The following is a 15,906-nucleotide window of genomic DNA, read 5'->3' on the forward strand; positions in this document are numbered from 1 at the left end:
TTGGACTTCTGGCCCCTAGAACAGTGAGTAATTAAATTTCTGTTGTTTATATCTGTTCCCAGTCCCTGGGGCTGCCTCGTTCCCCATCCTCAGATGAAGGTCTCTCCTCCTGCTACCACGACACCACCTCCGCCTGCACAGCCCCGGCCATGGCTCTGCGGCTGCGGCCCCTCTGCGCCCCAGGCCAGTCTCCACGCTTGCGTGCCTGTGCTCGCCAATCCTGCCTTCTTTCTTCACCTGAGACCGCCGCTGCCTCTCCTTTCTGCAGCCATGGAATCCTCCACTTTTGCCTTGGTGCCTGTTTTCACCCAGCTGAGCAACTTCCAGAATCTCCTCCCAGCTGTTGGCGCAGCCTCCTTCATTGCCATCTGTGTCCAGCACCCGCACCACAGCCATGTCACTCCTGGCGACCCTGAGGCTGGACCTGGACAGGACCCTGGTCCCAGCTAGCGGGCTGGGCTGGCTCATGGACTATGGGAACCCCCCCGGCCCCTGCCCCCCTGGGCCCCTATGAGGTCCTTGGGGGAGCCCTGGAGGGCGGGCTTCCGGGTTGGGGAGATCCCCTGGTAGATGATGGCTTCCCTGATTGGATGACCGAGCTGGTCGACTTCACAGCCCTTCCCCCTTTGGAGCCCCCTTGCCCTCAGGTGCCCTCCCCTCATCTTTCCAGATCTGGAAGCTATGGTCTCCCTCCTATAAAGGAACTTCAGCAGATGGAAGACTTCTTCCTTGATGCTCCCTCCTCCCACCATCATCCTCAAGTCCGAAACCACTACTGCCACCGCCCCTCCCCTTCTCACTTTTGACCTCCCCCAGGCCCCTGCCCTGGATACCCTTGACTTGCTAGCCATCTACTGTTGCAGGGAGGGTGGGCCAGGGGACTCTGGGTTGGCAACCTGGCCCCCATCCCAGCAACCCCCTTATCCACCTCCACCCTCTCGCCCAGCCCCCTACCCCAATCCTGCCACCGCCCACGGGGACCATGAGCAAAAGGAGAGGGACCAGAACACGTCAGCGACTCTGAAGTACCTGCAGAGAAAGCGCCCAGAGGGCGAGGCCCTGGAGGGCGGGTCCCAGGGGCTGGAGGCGCGGAACCAGGAGCTGAGGGAGACGGCTGACTAGGCGGAGAGGGAAATCCAGTATGTCAAGGGGCTGCTCATCTATGTGTACAAGGCTTGAAGCAAGGGGACTCGGAACAGCTAGCCAGGCAGGGGCTTTGTGCGGTAGGGGGAGCTTGTCTTCCGCTCTGGCTCCCTTGTCTTTCTGGGGCTGAGGTGGGAGGGTCCATCCCGCTGTCATCCCCCTCCATCCAGCTTCCCGTCAAACCCCTCCATCCCTCCTCCCACCCCCCCTTTCTCTGTCCCCTTTGATCCTTGTCTCTCCTGTCCATTCTGAATTGGCCCCCTTCTTCTCTCCCCAGAATCAAGGCATGTTTGGCCTCAGTCAACATGTACATCCATATGTAACAGCTGAGGAACAGAGCCCCACAGGGAACTTGGGGAGCAGGGGAGATCTTGGAAACTTAGTCTCCCAAATAGGGAAATGAGGCCAGGAAGCTCTGCAGAATGACGATGCATAGGAGGACAGGGGAACCATCTGGGGACTAAGCCAAGAAAAGTTCTAAGAATGGTGCCCATAGAATGTAAGCCAAACAAGCCAGGTGACCTTGGGGAACTACATTTGGGGGATGGAACCAAAAGGTGGCCAAGTTCGCAGAGCAGGTGGATATACAGGCAGATGGGGAGGTGGGCTGGGTGGAGAACAGCCGTAATTGGTGACTGGGTGTTCATTTTAGCTCTGGGAGAAAATCAGTGTTGTGTGAAGTTGTTGGGGAGAGGGCCACATCAAGGTGAGGGAGGGGTAGGGACTGATCATTTTTGGGGAATTGTGAGTGGAAATAAAATGAAGCATTTCCTCTGGAAAAAAAATCTATTTAAGGAACTCAATCTGTAATATTTTGACAGTAAATTATGACTGTACTAGGAGACTAACACACTCCCCTATTACAGCACAGCCATTAACATCAGGACATTATTAGTATTGATACAGTACCACCATCTAATCCACAGACCCATTCAGGTTTTCTGATTTCCCAACCATATTCTTTATAGCAAAAACAAAACAAAGAAACAAAACAAATAAATAAAAATGGACTTCTTTTTCACCCTTCTGTCTCCATTCCAGGATCCAATTCAGGATCATATATTGATCTATTTGTTGTATGTTTTTAGTTACCTTTAATTTGGAATGATTTCCCTAATATTTGATTATCTTTTATGATCTTAACATTTTTAGAGTTCTGGTCATTCATCTCATATAATTTCCTTTGATTTAGGTTTGTTTTATATTTTTGTATGATCAGATTAAGCGTATGCATTTTGGGCCAGAATATTAAAGAAGTCAACCTGTGGTCTTTTCAGTGCAACATAACAAAGACCCATGATATTCATGTGTCTCTGACTGATGATGTTAACTTTTGTCACTTGGCTAAGATGATGTCAGTGAGGTTATTCCACTTTAAAGTTAGTTAATAAGTATTTTTATTTATTAACTGATATGTGTAAGTACTTTATCAATTAATAAGTAATTAGTCATTGTTTTCTGGGGCAAAACTTTGACACTATGTATAAACCCTGTTTCCTCAAGCATTTATCCATTAATTTTAGCATCTCCTGATGATCTTTCCTGAATCAATTAATATAAATACTGATTTTCTAATCTATCATAGAAAATCTAAGCAAAGAAATGGAGGATATAAAAAATCAAATAGAAATTATAGAACTAAAAATTACATTAACCAAAATAAAAAAGCCACCAGAGAGGCCAATGATCAATATTCAGAATTACTATCACAGGGCAAATAATAATGGAACTTGAAGACAGGACAGAACAGTGAAAATAACCCAAACTGAACAACAGAGAGAAAATAGACTGAAAGAAGTTAATAGAATCACAGGGAATCACCTGTAGAAAAATAACAAAAAATTTAACATTTGTATCAGCAGAGTCCCAAAAGGAAAAGAGAAAAATGTGGGACTGAAATAGTTTTCAAAGAAATAATAGACATAAATTTATAGGTACAAGGAGCTGTGTGAACCCCAAACAGAAATACATATCAAGACACACCAGAAATAAACTCCTGAGAACTACAGATAAAGGGAAACTCTCAAAAGTAGTAAAAGAGAAAAGGTGAACTAGTTACAAGGAAGAACAGTAGCTATCTCAATTGAAACCACGGAACCCAGAAGGAAGTGGCACACTTTTAAAGCAATGAAAGAAAAAAAATATATTACTCCAGACTTCTGCATTTAGCAAAGCTGTCCTTCCAGAATAAAGGTGAAGTCAAGACATTCTCAGATGAATGAAAACTAAGAAATTTTGTTGCCAGTAGAGCTGCTCATAAAAATTCCCAAAAGCAGTTCTTCAGGCAGAAGGGAAGTGACACCAGAAGGAAACTTGAAATACCAGGAGTGAAGAAGGAATCATAAAAGGAGTAAATATGGAATGCAGCACAACTAATATTACATTTCTTCTGATACTGGGACTTCAGAAGCATCACACCTTCTGCTTTCACTCTCTTAGGATCTTGAGGCCTCCAAGTTTTGCAGAAATTCACACTAGCTTTCTAGAAGAGGAGAGGCCTCCTTGGGGCACACACGGTGATGGCATCAACTTCTAGGTTCACAAGTAGGTTCTTTTGGGTGTTTCATTTCCATTTAAGCCACAGAAGTGACCCTAGGCAAGACCAGGAGGAAAATCACCAAGGTTTCAAAACCACAGAATAGAGAAGTAGTAAATCTTTGTTATTTTAAGCCTGTTGCAAAAACTTCTTAAGAAAATAAAGATAAGCCAGAGATTTCGTGAGAATATTTCCAAAACACATATCTGATATAGAACTTATATCCAAAACATATAAAGAACACTGATAATTCAGTAAGAAACCACTCAGCCCAATACAGAGATGGGGGATATATTTCTATCAATACTTCAACATTGAAAATAAATGACTGTCAAAATATGTATGAAAAGGTGGGTAAAATCATTAGTCGTGGAAATTAATTGCTACTTAGTAATAAAATGAAATCAACTACTGACACATACAATAACATAGAGGAATCTCAAAAAGTGCAGAGTTAAACAAGCCAGACACAAAGAGTACGTATTATATAATTCCAGTTATATAAAATTTGAAAGACAAGATTAATATATGATAATGAAAACCAGAACAGCGGTTTTTCTCTCTGGGTGCAAGGCAGTAACTGGGAAAAGAGAGAAGCGAAGAGTTTTTGTTGTAGAAATGCTGTGTGTCTTAATTAAGGTGGTGGTTACATAGGTGTATACATTTGTCAAACCCATCAAACTTTAAACTTACCAACTGTGTCTTTTCAGTAAAGGTAAATCACAGCCCCCAAAAAAGAGAAATGGAAAAAATAAAGGATAAAACAAGGTGAAAATGTTAATATAAATTATGAGCAAATACATAATTTTTCTCAAAATATAAAGTACTTACAAAAACTGAAATCAAAGTTTGTTATTTATAAAGACAATCTTCTAAAACAAAGCATTATTCAGTCAGTCCTTGAACACTGTGGATTTTAACTGCATGAGTCCACTTATTCAGGGAATTTTTTCAGTATTAAATACTACATTACCAAATGACCTGAGGTTGCTTGAGTCTACCAAAGGGGGACCACATATGTGGAGGAACCGAGTATATGGAGGGCCAACTCTGAGTTACACACAGACTTTTGGCTGCAAGGAGGATTAGTGCCCCTAACTCCTGCATTATTCAAGGGTCAGTTATAATCAACTTTTGAGTTGTGAGCATATATTTGTGAAAAAAATTACCCATTGTAAAACTCTTCCTGCTACTCTAATGGGAAGAAGAGTGCACAGTGCATAGATACTTACAAGCTAACTACAGAAATTTCTCCCTGACACTAATGTTCAAATAAATTTATCTCGTTTGATAACAGTGAGGAAACTTCCAGAAAATATTGAGTGTTTTCCAGGGGTTGGTGTTTCTATTGATAGTGAATTGTAGTGTATTTATTTATATGTATGTGTGTGTGTGTATATATATATATATATATACACACACACACACACACACTTTTTTATCTTGTATTTTCATGATGTTTAGATGGAAACGCCAATGTAGGATTGCTGGGGTCAATTTCAGTACTGTCATGAACATATATTCCATTTGCTCAATATTTCTCTGAAGAAAGATTTTTTCTTACAATAGAAGTTTTGTTTAGCCAATCACCATTTCCTTATTTCTCTTGATGATTCAGTGATATCAAAGAATGCTTTGTTAAGAAGAACCAACTTTGTTCAATTATAAATTATGGTGCAACATATAGTTCTGTGTCCATCACAAGACATAATGATTCAGATTTATGATTATCTTATAATACTGAAATAACTGTATTATGTTAAGGAAACCTATTTGGCTGAATCAAAATTTATGTGATGTTAAGGACTGTAAAAAGCCAGCCAGGATGTCTCAGTGGATTACTGACATCATACATGGAGAGGAGGATAATACCATATCTGTGAATTCTGGTCATTAAAAATGTGTTTGCCTAGTGCTACCAGGGCCACTGAAGGAGAAAAACCCTGGAGGAACAATGAGTGGGTTTTTATTACAAAAATGCCCCTTGGAATAATTGCCAAAGTGTTCACAGTAGCTGGGGAGAACACTCTGCAGGCCACCAGATGGAGAAGGCAGAGATGAAAGACACTTTGGGTGCTGTCAGCCCTTCGCACCCACCATTTATACTTTGCTTTCCCTTCCTGCACTTCGCACAGCCACTCAGGGTGCTAGTGACAAGACTTATTTCAAGCATGGAATAACCAATTCAATAAGTCCTCACAATTTGACAAGCAACCCACATGCGGACCACACCCTTCCCCTTCATTCTACCAGTACCAGGCCATTATTAACTCTCTATTTACAATGGTTCCCAAATTTTGTGTACATCAGTATCACCTAGGGGGCTTGTTAAAACACAGATTGTGGGACTGCACCTGAAGAGTTTCTGATTCTATAGGTGGGACTCAAGAATTTGCCTTTATAACAAGTTACTAGGTGCTGTATTGCTACTGGTATAGGGACCACACTTCGAGAACCAACATAATATTTCATTCCTTTGACATCATTCCAGTTCTCTTCTGGGAAGAGTATGTCAGTCTTTCAAGAAGATTAGCAGTGAGGGAAAAGAAGCTGAGGAAATAATAGGCTGTTTTACATCCAGAAATGAAGTGGAATATAATTAAATAAATCTAGCAGGAAGTAAGCTCAAAAGAGGGGCTTGTTAGAATTGAGATGTTTGTAGGAAGTGGAGATAGAAAGTCTGAAGAGGCAGAAGAGAGAGGAAAGAGGAAGTTTATTTACATTTCCCTACTTTGTGTGTAGCTGGCTCTGAGGGCCACAAGCAGAACTAGCTAGTGGGAACTGTGCTGGAACATTTTCAGAGAAGTTCCCAGGGCTTCTACATAGGGAACTTGTCATCCTTGAACACCACGTGTAAGGAGCTGCACACAGAAATTCTCTGTCTACTTCAGCTTAAGATAAAAAGTAATAAATTTATTTTCTAGCTTGCCAGTCACTCTAGTGATAAACTAACAGGTAATTAATTTGTTAGCGAGTACTTCTTTCCATTATTTACTTCAACTTGAAAATGTTTTCTGTGAAACATGCCAATGGGAAATCATACAATATTGCATTGTAATCTTGTTGATGTTCTAATTAACCAACGCAGGACAGTAGTTACCAGGCATTTCCCCCAAATCTCAGTGAGTCTGACCTTTGAACTTGGAGTGAGGCTAGGCAAAGCAGTTACCAAATAAAAGGAATTAATGTCATTTAATAACACAGTGACTGAGTATTAGGCATTGAATGGGGAAGAAGGAAAATGAGTCAAGACCAGAAGTATTCAGAAACTAGAAGGCCAAGATTGGGTGCAGGTAATATGCAGAAATAAAAAGTAAATAAATAATTCTGGGAGTCAGTTCCAGGTAAGCTGGAGAAAACATGTTCCACCCTGTCTGTACCACTGAGTGCAGCTCTGAGACAGAATGCACAGAGCAGCTGTTAGAGGACTCTGCAATCTGAGTAACAGCAGGACAACTGGAAAGAAGACCAGAATTTAAAGTACCAGCAAATCTCTGGTAAAGTTACCCTGTTTTCTATCCTCTGGTCCTGTCACCTCTTGGTCACAAAAGTAAGCAGCACAGAATAACTAAGGCCCTGTGCTTCTGAATACAGAACCTGAAAGAGGTACTCCAGGGACATGAATTGTACTGGGGAAGTTACGATGAGGGGAGACCTCATGAAAGAAATCTCAGTAAATTTTTAAATAATCTTAGAAAATTTAACCCCAAACTTTGTGTGCATGGCTGGACCTGATACTAATCAGTATAATAAAGACTTGTAAAACCTGATTATCAGAAAGACTTCTGGTCAGACCCAGCCGGCCGCTTGACGTGCACTTGGGGGGCAGATCTGAATAGCTCTGCAAAGGTTTTGAAACTGAATTGACATTCAACCCAGAGCCAAAGAAGATGGCTGAAACCTGTGGCCTGAATTTAACCAGGTAAATTTCTTGCCAAAACAAACATACCAACTTTATTCAAAGGATTAAAAAAAAAAAACCTCCGTGTATGAAAGCATGATATAGCAGTCCAAAATTCCTCAGCATATGAAGAAACAGGAGACTCTCAATTCTTACGGGAAAAGACGATCAACAAACATCAACATTGACATGACAAAGTTATTAGAATTACCTGGCAAAGATTTTAAAATAGTAAGTTATTTAAAATATTCTAACGAGAAATTGCAAGCACTCCTAAAATTAATAGATAGGTTGGAGGACAGAAATGAGGTATAAAGAAGGATCAGAAGGGGGTCCGCCGCGTCTCCGCCAGCGGTCGGCCCTGAAGAGTGCGCCGCCGCGGGCTCCCGGACTCGTGCGGCCGAGCGCAGGGCCGGCTGAGAGGGACGCCGCCGCCACCGCCGCCTCCTCCTCCTCAGCGGGCGGCGGCCCGGCCCGGCAGCCACGCCTAAGACCCCTGGGACGGGCGCCTGCGGCGAACAGGAGGGGAAGGAGGTCGCGCAGCCTCAGCCCGCCCTGCCGGCCCCGCGGCGCTGAGGTGGCTCGCGCGCCCCCGCCGGTTGCCGCGGATCGGCTGAAGAGGATCAAAAGGCGGCTGTCAGTGACACTCCGAGGGGGCCGAGGTGTAGACAAGACCAGTGGTGCCCCTGAACAGACTGGCCTGGGTGAGAGCGGCGGCGGTGACCGTGGAGGGGCCCCCACACGAGCTGCCCCTGGGGAGCCCCGCTCTGGACGCGGCCCGCCCAGCTCCGCACCAGAGGCTGTACACGGGGACTGGAAGGTGGGGTCGCCGGGGAGAGGGACCAGGCTTCCGCCGCGCCCTCGCGTGAGGGGCAGGCACCAGGGAGGGTGCGCATGCGCAACCCCACCCCCACCCCCGTGCAAGATCTCCACGGAAGATGTCAACAAGCGCCCATCACTAGCAGCCCCCATCCGGCTGCCCGATGGCTCCCTTGAGAAGTTGACTCCAATATCCCCGTCTTTGACAAGCCCCTCGGCTGCCGCCTCCGCCATGTCAGCCTGCCTGAGATCGACTTTGGGAAAATGGAGACCTACATCAAGTTGGACAAGCTGGGAGAGGGTACATATGCCACCGTCTGCAAAGGCAAAAGCAAGCTCACAGACAACCTTGTGGCGCCCAGGGAGATCAGACTGAACACGAAGAGGGGGCGCCCTGCACCGCCATCTGGGAAGCGTCCCTGCTCAAGGACCTCAAACATGCCAGCATCATCCCACCACACGACATTATCCTCAGAGAAGTCGCTCACCCTTGTCTTTGAGTACCTGGACAAGGACCTGACGCAGCACCCGGATGGCTGTGGGAACGTCATCAACATGCACAATGCGAAACTCTTCCTGTTCCAGCTGCTCCGCGGCCTGGTCTGCTGCCACCGGCAGTAGGTGCTACACCGAGACATCAAGCCCCAGAACCTGCTCATCAACGAGAGAGGAGAGCTCAAGCTGGCCGTCTTCGGCCTGGCCCAGGCCGAGTCAGTTCCAATGAGGACCTACTCCAATTAGGTTGTAACGCTGTGTACCGGCCCCCAACATCCTGCTTGGGTCCACGGACAACCCCTCTCAGATTGGCATGTGGGGTGTGGGCTGCAACTTCTATGTGATGGCCACGGGCCGGCCCCTCTTCCCGGGCTCCACGGTGGAGGAACAGCTGCACTTCATCTTCCGCGTCTTGGGAACCCAACTGAGGGGACGTGGCCAGGCATCCTCTTCAGTGAAGAGTTCAAGACTTACTGCTATCCCCAGTCCCCTTGTTGTTGCTGTTGACTTGACAGCGGCGGGGCTGACCTCCTCACCAAGCTGCTGCAGCTTGAAGTTCGCAATTGGTTCTCCGCAGAGGATGCCATGAAACTTCTGTTCTTCCTCAGTCTGTGGAAGCGCATCCACAAACCTCCTGAAACTACTTCCATGTTTGCACGAGAGGAGATCCAGCTACAAAAGGAGGCCAGGCTTCGGTCTTCATCAATGCCTGACTAAGGCAGGCCAGCTTTCCAGGTGGTGGACACCGAGTTCTAAGCCACAGACTGAGGCCCCAGCAGGCAGCAGCTGGAGGGATGCCACACCCCTCACAGGGCAGCCCCCAGCTGCATCCTTCCTGCTTGCTGCCTGCCTACCTACCTGACGCATGCTCACCTTCCCACTTGTCCCCTGCTGCCTGTGCGAACACCTGACCATTGCCCTGTCAGCCCACCCATTGGCCTGTCTGCTGGGTGCTAACAAAGCTCTCATCGCTCCTTAAAAAAAAAATCAAAAGGAAATATTTGAACTGAAAAATAAAATAACTGAAGTATAAAACTCACTAAATGAGCTCAAAAGCACAAAGTGCATAACAGATGAAATTGTCAGTGGAACTGAAAAATAGATCAATAGAAACTATTTAACCTGGAAAAAGATATTTAAGACAAGTTAACAGAGCCAGAGGAACCGGTGAGAAAATAGCAAAGGCATAACATTCTTGCCACCAGAGTCCCAGAAGGACAGCAGAACAAGTTCAGTACTGAAAAAATATATTTCAACATATAACATCTCTAAAATTCATTCGTGTGGCAAACCACATAAACCTATAGATTCAGAAATCTGAACAAACCCGAAACAGGATAAACTCAAAGAAATTCCATGCTTAGACAAATCATAGTCAAATTGTTGAAACTAAAGTCAAAGAAAAATATTGAAATCAATCAGAAAAAAATGGCACATTACCTGTAGGATAACACTTTGAATGACTAACCAGAAACTACAGAAGGAAGTGGCATGATATTTTTCAATTGCTGAAAAAACAGAGCTTGAAAATCTATGTTTAGTAAAAAAGACCTCAGGCAAGAAGGTGAAATTAAAGTGTTCTCAGATGAAGGAAAACTGAGAGAATTTGTTGCCAGCAGACTTGCTGTAAAGGAATTCTATAGGAAGTTCTTCAGATAGAAGGGAAATGATATCAGAAGATAATAGTATCTTAGGGATAGTAAGCAAGAGAAATGGTTAATTGTCATGGTACATATAACAGACTAATCTCTTAAATTCTTTAGAATACATTTGATGGTTGAAAGCAGAAAAAGTAATAATAACACTATCTGTAGGTTTTTTAATGTGTACAGATGCAATATATAATACAACCACAATATAAAGGGGTTAAAGAGATTCATATGGTTGTAAGACAAAATTCCACTTAAGGAGAAAAGTATTTATTTCAATGTGATTGTTAAATATGTAAACAGTAATTTTCAAAGAAACATCAAAAACTATTTATACAAAGGCATACTAAAAAACACACTTAGTCAATAAAGTTGAATAATAAAAGTCTTCAGATAACTCAAATGAAGGCAGGATTTGGGGAAACAAAGGAAAAACAGAGGAAAAACACATAATAGAATGGTAGATCTAAATCCAAACATATCAATAATTATATTAATATTAAATGACCTAAACTCATCATTTAAAAGACAGACTCTCACAATAAATATGGTAAGATTCTACTTATAAGAGTTATCTAGAGCAGCCAAACTCTTAGAAAAAGGAAGTAGAATGGTGGTTGTCAGCAGATGAAAGTTACCTTCCTAATGGATATAGAATTTGAATTTTGTAGGATGAAAAAGTTCTAGAGATCTGTTACATAACAATGTGCATTTGGTTAACACTTTTGTACTGTACACTTAAAATGATTAAGAGGATAAACTTTATGTATTTATAACACAATAAAACATACTGAAGTTGTCAGAATAAAACAAACATCCAACAAATAAATAAAACATAGTCAAACTATATGTGGTTTATAAGAAACCAATGTCAAATATAATATCAGTGGTTATAAGTAAAAAAATGATAAATGATATAGCGTACAAACACTAATCAAAATAATACTGAAGTGAATATATTAATACAAAGAAGTATACTTCAAAGGAATGAAAATTACCAAGAATAAGAACATTACATAATAAACTTATCAATTTACCAAGAAAATATAGATTCCTAAATGTGCATATACCTAACAAAAGAGTTTCAAAATGCACAGAACAAAGAGGACAGAGTTAAGGAGAAATAAACAAACCTACATATATAATTAGAGACTTCAATTCCCCTCTATTAGTACTGGATTCAACTAGGAAAAAGAAAGTCAGCAGGTATGTGGAAGAACTGAACATCACCATTAACTAAAAAGGTAAAATTTACAATTTCAGAATGCTTTACTGAACAATAGCAGAATATATATTATATATGTTGTATTCAGAATATACAAAGAAATTTTAACATTCAACAATAAGAACATAATCTGATTAAATATGAACAAGAGATCTGAAGAGACCGCTACTGAAGATTTTCAGACAGTAAATAAGCATATAAAAAGATGTTCAACACCATTTGTTATTAGGAGAATGAAAATTAACAGAGCAACGGGTTATCTCTACACAGCTTTCTAAAAGGCTAAACCATAAACTGACAGTACCAGTTGCTGGTGAGGATGCAGAGTAACAGGAACTCTCATGCAATCCTGCTGGGAATGGAAAATGGTAGAGCCACTTTGGAAGACAATTTAGCAGTATTTTGCAAAGTTCATAGTATTACCATAAAATCCAGGAAATACACTCATAGGGATTTAATTATTTCAAAGCTATATCCATATAAAATTCAACACATAAATGTTTAGAACAGCTTTACTCAATACTACCAAAAACTAAAAGCAACCTGGATGTCCTTGAGTACATGAATGGGTAAGCAAACAGTGGTACATCTGTACAATGGAATATTACTGAATAAGAGAATGAGCCATCAAGACATGAAAATATACAAATAAATCTTAAATGAATATCACTAAGTTAAAGAAACCTATCAGAAAAGGCTACATATTGTACTATTCTAGTTATATAGCATTCTGAATAAAGCAAAACTATATATATTATAAACAGATCAGTGGTTGCAAGGAGTTCAGGGGACAAGAGGAAGGGATCAGTTTCCTAGGTGAAGCTTAGAGGATTTTTTAGCTTGGTGAAACCATCTGTATATTTTAAAACAGGTACATGTTATATGTGTGTCAAAACTCACAGAACTTCACAGCATAAAAAATAAATATTGATGTATAAAAGTTAAAAATAGCTAGGAGATCAGCGTACCCCAGAATAGAATATAGAATGTGACTAAATAATCTAATTATATTCAAAGTTATGCAAACCTCCCTGAAGGGAAAAAGACCTAAGAAACTTTGATATGAGTGAATCTGTGAGATTAACCCAACACAATTAACAAAATGGTAATAAGAATATATGTATTGATAATTACATTAAATATAAAGGGATTAACTGCTCTGACCAAAAGATACAGACTGACTGGTTACAAAAAGAAGACCCATATGTATGCTGTCTACAAGAGACCCACTTCACACCTAGAGGCAAATGCAACCTGAAAGTGAGGGGATGGGAAAAAAAAATTCCATACAAACAGAAACCCAAAAAAAAAGCTGGAGTAGCAATACTTCTATCTAACAGTATTGATCTTAAAATAAAGAGTGTTATGAGAGTCACAAAAGGATTCTACACAATACTCAAGGTACCAATCCAAGAAGATATAAAAACTGTAAATATATATGGACCCAACAAATGAGCACCTCAATATATACGGGAATTTTTAACAAACATAATAGGAGAAATCAACAATAACACAATAATTGTGAGGAACCTTAACACCTACTTTCATCAATGGACATCCAGACGGAAAGCCAATAAGGAAATACAGACCCCAAATGACACATTAGACCAGATGGACTTAATTAATATCTAAGAGCATTCTAACTGAAAGCAACAGAATACACATTCTTCTTAAATGCACATGAAGTAAACTCCAGAATCAATCACATATTGGATCACAAAGCAAGCCTCAGTAAATTTAAGAAATTTGAAATCATACCAAGCATCTTTTCTTATCACAGGCTATAAGGTCAGAAATCAACTACAAGAAGAAAAAAAAAGACTGTAAAAACTGCAAATACGTGGGAGCTAAACAAAATGCCACTACACAATCAATGACTCACTGAAGAAATCAAAGAGAAAATTGGAAAACACTTTGAGGCCAATGAAAATGAAACTCAACAGACCACAAGTTTTGAGATGAAGCAAAAGCAGTTCTAAGAGGCAAGATTATAGCAATACAAGTCTATCTCAGGAAACAAGAAAAATCTCAAATAAACAACCTAAACTTAAATGTAAACAGCTAGAGAAAGAGGAGCAAAGAAAACCCAAAGTTAGTAGAAGAAAAGAAATCATAAAATTCAGAGCAGAAATGAATGAAATAAAGAAAAAAAAACAAACAGAAAAAAAATCAGTGAAACTAAAAGTGGATTCTTTGAAAAGATGAATAAAATTGATAAACCTTTAGTTAGACTCATCAAGAAAAAAGGGAGAGGGCCCAAATTAATAAAATAAAAAAGGAGAAATCACAATCAATATCACAGAAATACAAGGGCTCATAAGAGGCTACTATGATCAACTATATGCCAACAAAAAGGACAACCTAGAAGAAATGGACAATTTCGTAGAAAGGTACCATTTGCCAAGGCTGAATCAGAAAGAAATAGAAAATATGAGTAGACCAATTACCAGTACTGAATTAAGTCAGTAATTTTAAAGTATCCACAAGCAAAGGTCCAGGACTAGTTGGCTTCACAAGGTGAAAAATACCATACATTTACTGAAGAGTTAACATCTATTTTTCTGAAACCATTCCAAAAAATTGAAGAGGAAGGAACAATTCCAAATTCATTCTATGAGGCCACACTCACCCTGATACCAAAACAAGACAAATATCAAAAAACATGAAAATCACAGGCCAATATAACTGATGAGTATTGATGCAAAAATCCTCAACAAAAAACTAGCAAATGGACTCCAACAATGCACTAAAAGGATCATACACCATGATCAAGTGAGATTTATCCCTGGGATACAAAGATTTTTCAATGTGATACACCACATGAACAACCTGAAGAGTAACAGCTATATGATCATCTCAAAAGATGCAGGAAAAGCTTTTGATAAAAGTCAATATCAATTTATGATAAAAAAAAAAACTATCCAGAAATGGGATGCAGATGAAACATACCTCAACATAATAAAGGCCATGTATGACAAACACACAGCTAACATCATACTTAATGATGAAAAGCTGAAAGCATTTCCTGTAACATCAGAAACAGGACAAGGATGCCACTCTCACCATTATATTCAACATAGTTTTGGAAGCCATCGGCATAGCATTCAGAGCAGAAAAAGGGAATCCAAATCAGTAAAGAAGAAATAAAAATGTCATTGTTTGTGGATGACATGGTACTATACATGGACAACCCTAAAGAAGCAACCAGAAAACTACTAGAGCACATCAATGAATCTGGTAATGTTGCAGGATACAAAATTAATATACAGAAATCAGTGGCATTTCTATCCACTAATAACGAAATAGCAGAAAAAGAAATTATTTAAGAGAACTCTGGAACAACATGAAGCTTACTAATATTCTCATTATAGGGGTACCAGAAAGAGAAGAGAGAGAGAAAGAACCTGAGATATTTTTTGAAGAGATACTAAACCCAAAGAGGAACACACCAAGGCACATAGTCAGCAAGCTGACAAAAATTAAGGATAAGGAGAAAGTATTAAAATTAACCAGAGAAAAGCAACAAATAACATACAAGGAACTCCCATAAGGCCATCAGCTGATTTTTTGGCTGAAACACTACAGGCCAGGAGAGAGTGGCAAGATATAGGTAAAGTGATGAAAGAGAAAAACCTACAACCAAGAATACTTTGCCCAGCAAGGCTCTCATTCAGATTTGATGGCAAATTCAAAAGCTTCACAGATAAGCAAAAGCTAAAAGAATTCAGCACCACCAAACCACCAAACCACCAAACCAGCTTTACCACAAATGTTAAAGAAACTTCTCTAGTCATCAAACTATAAGAAAAGAACAAAAAGAACAAAGAGGGGGGAAAAAGACCTTCAAAAGATTACTTTGGCAGTTTAGAGTCTCTTATAGTTTCATATACATTTTGGAATTGTTGCTCAAGTTCTGTGAAAAATATTGTGAGTACTTTGACAGGGGTTGCATTGAATCTGTAGATTGGGGTAGTACAGCCATCTTGATAATGTTGATTCTTCCAATCCAGGAGCATAAGATATCTTTCCATTTCTTTGTATCATCTTCAATTTCCTTCATCAATGTTTTATAATTTTCAAAGTATAGGCAACCTCCTTTTTTAAGTTTATTTCTAGGTACTTTTGATGCAATGGAAAT

General features: G+C 40.6%; 2 pseudogenes; both read left to right on the forward strand.

Annotated features, from left to right (window-relative positions):
- Positions 1-394: 394 nt before the first annotated feature.
- LOC140699690 (cyclic AMP-dependent transcription factor ATF-5 pseudogene) lies at positions 395-1,203 on the forward strand (annotated as a pseudogene).
- Positions 1,204-7,884: 6,681 nt separating this feature from the next.
- On the forward strand, positions 7,885-9,689 carry LOC140699512 (cyclin-dependent kinase 16 pseudogene; annotated as a pseudogene).
- The last annotated feature ends 6,217 nt before the right edge of the window (positions 9,690-15,906 follow it).

Source organism: Vicugna pacos, chromosome 11, assembly GCF_048564905.1.
Source record: "Vicugna pacos chromosome 11, VicPac4, whole genome shotgun sequence".
Lineage (NCBI taxonomy): Eukaryota > Metazoa > Chordata > Mammalia > Artiodactyla > Camelidae > Vicugna > Vicugna pacos.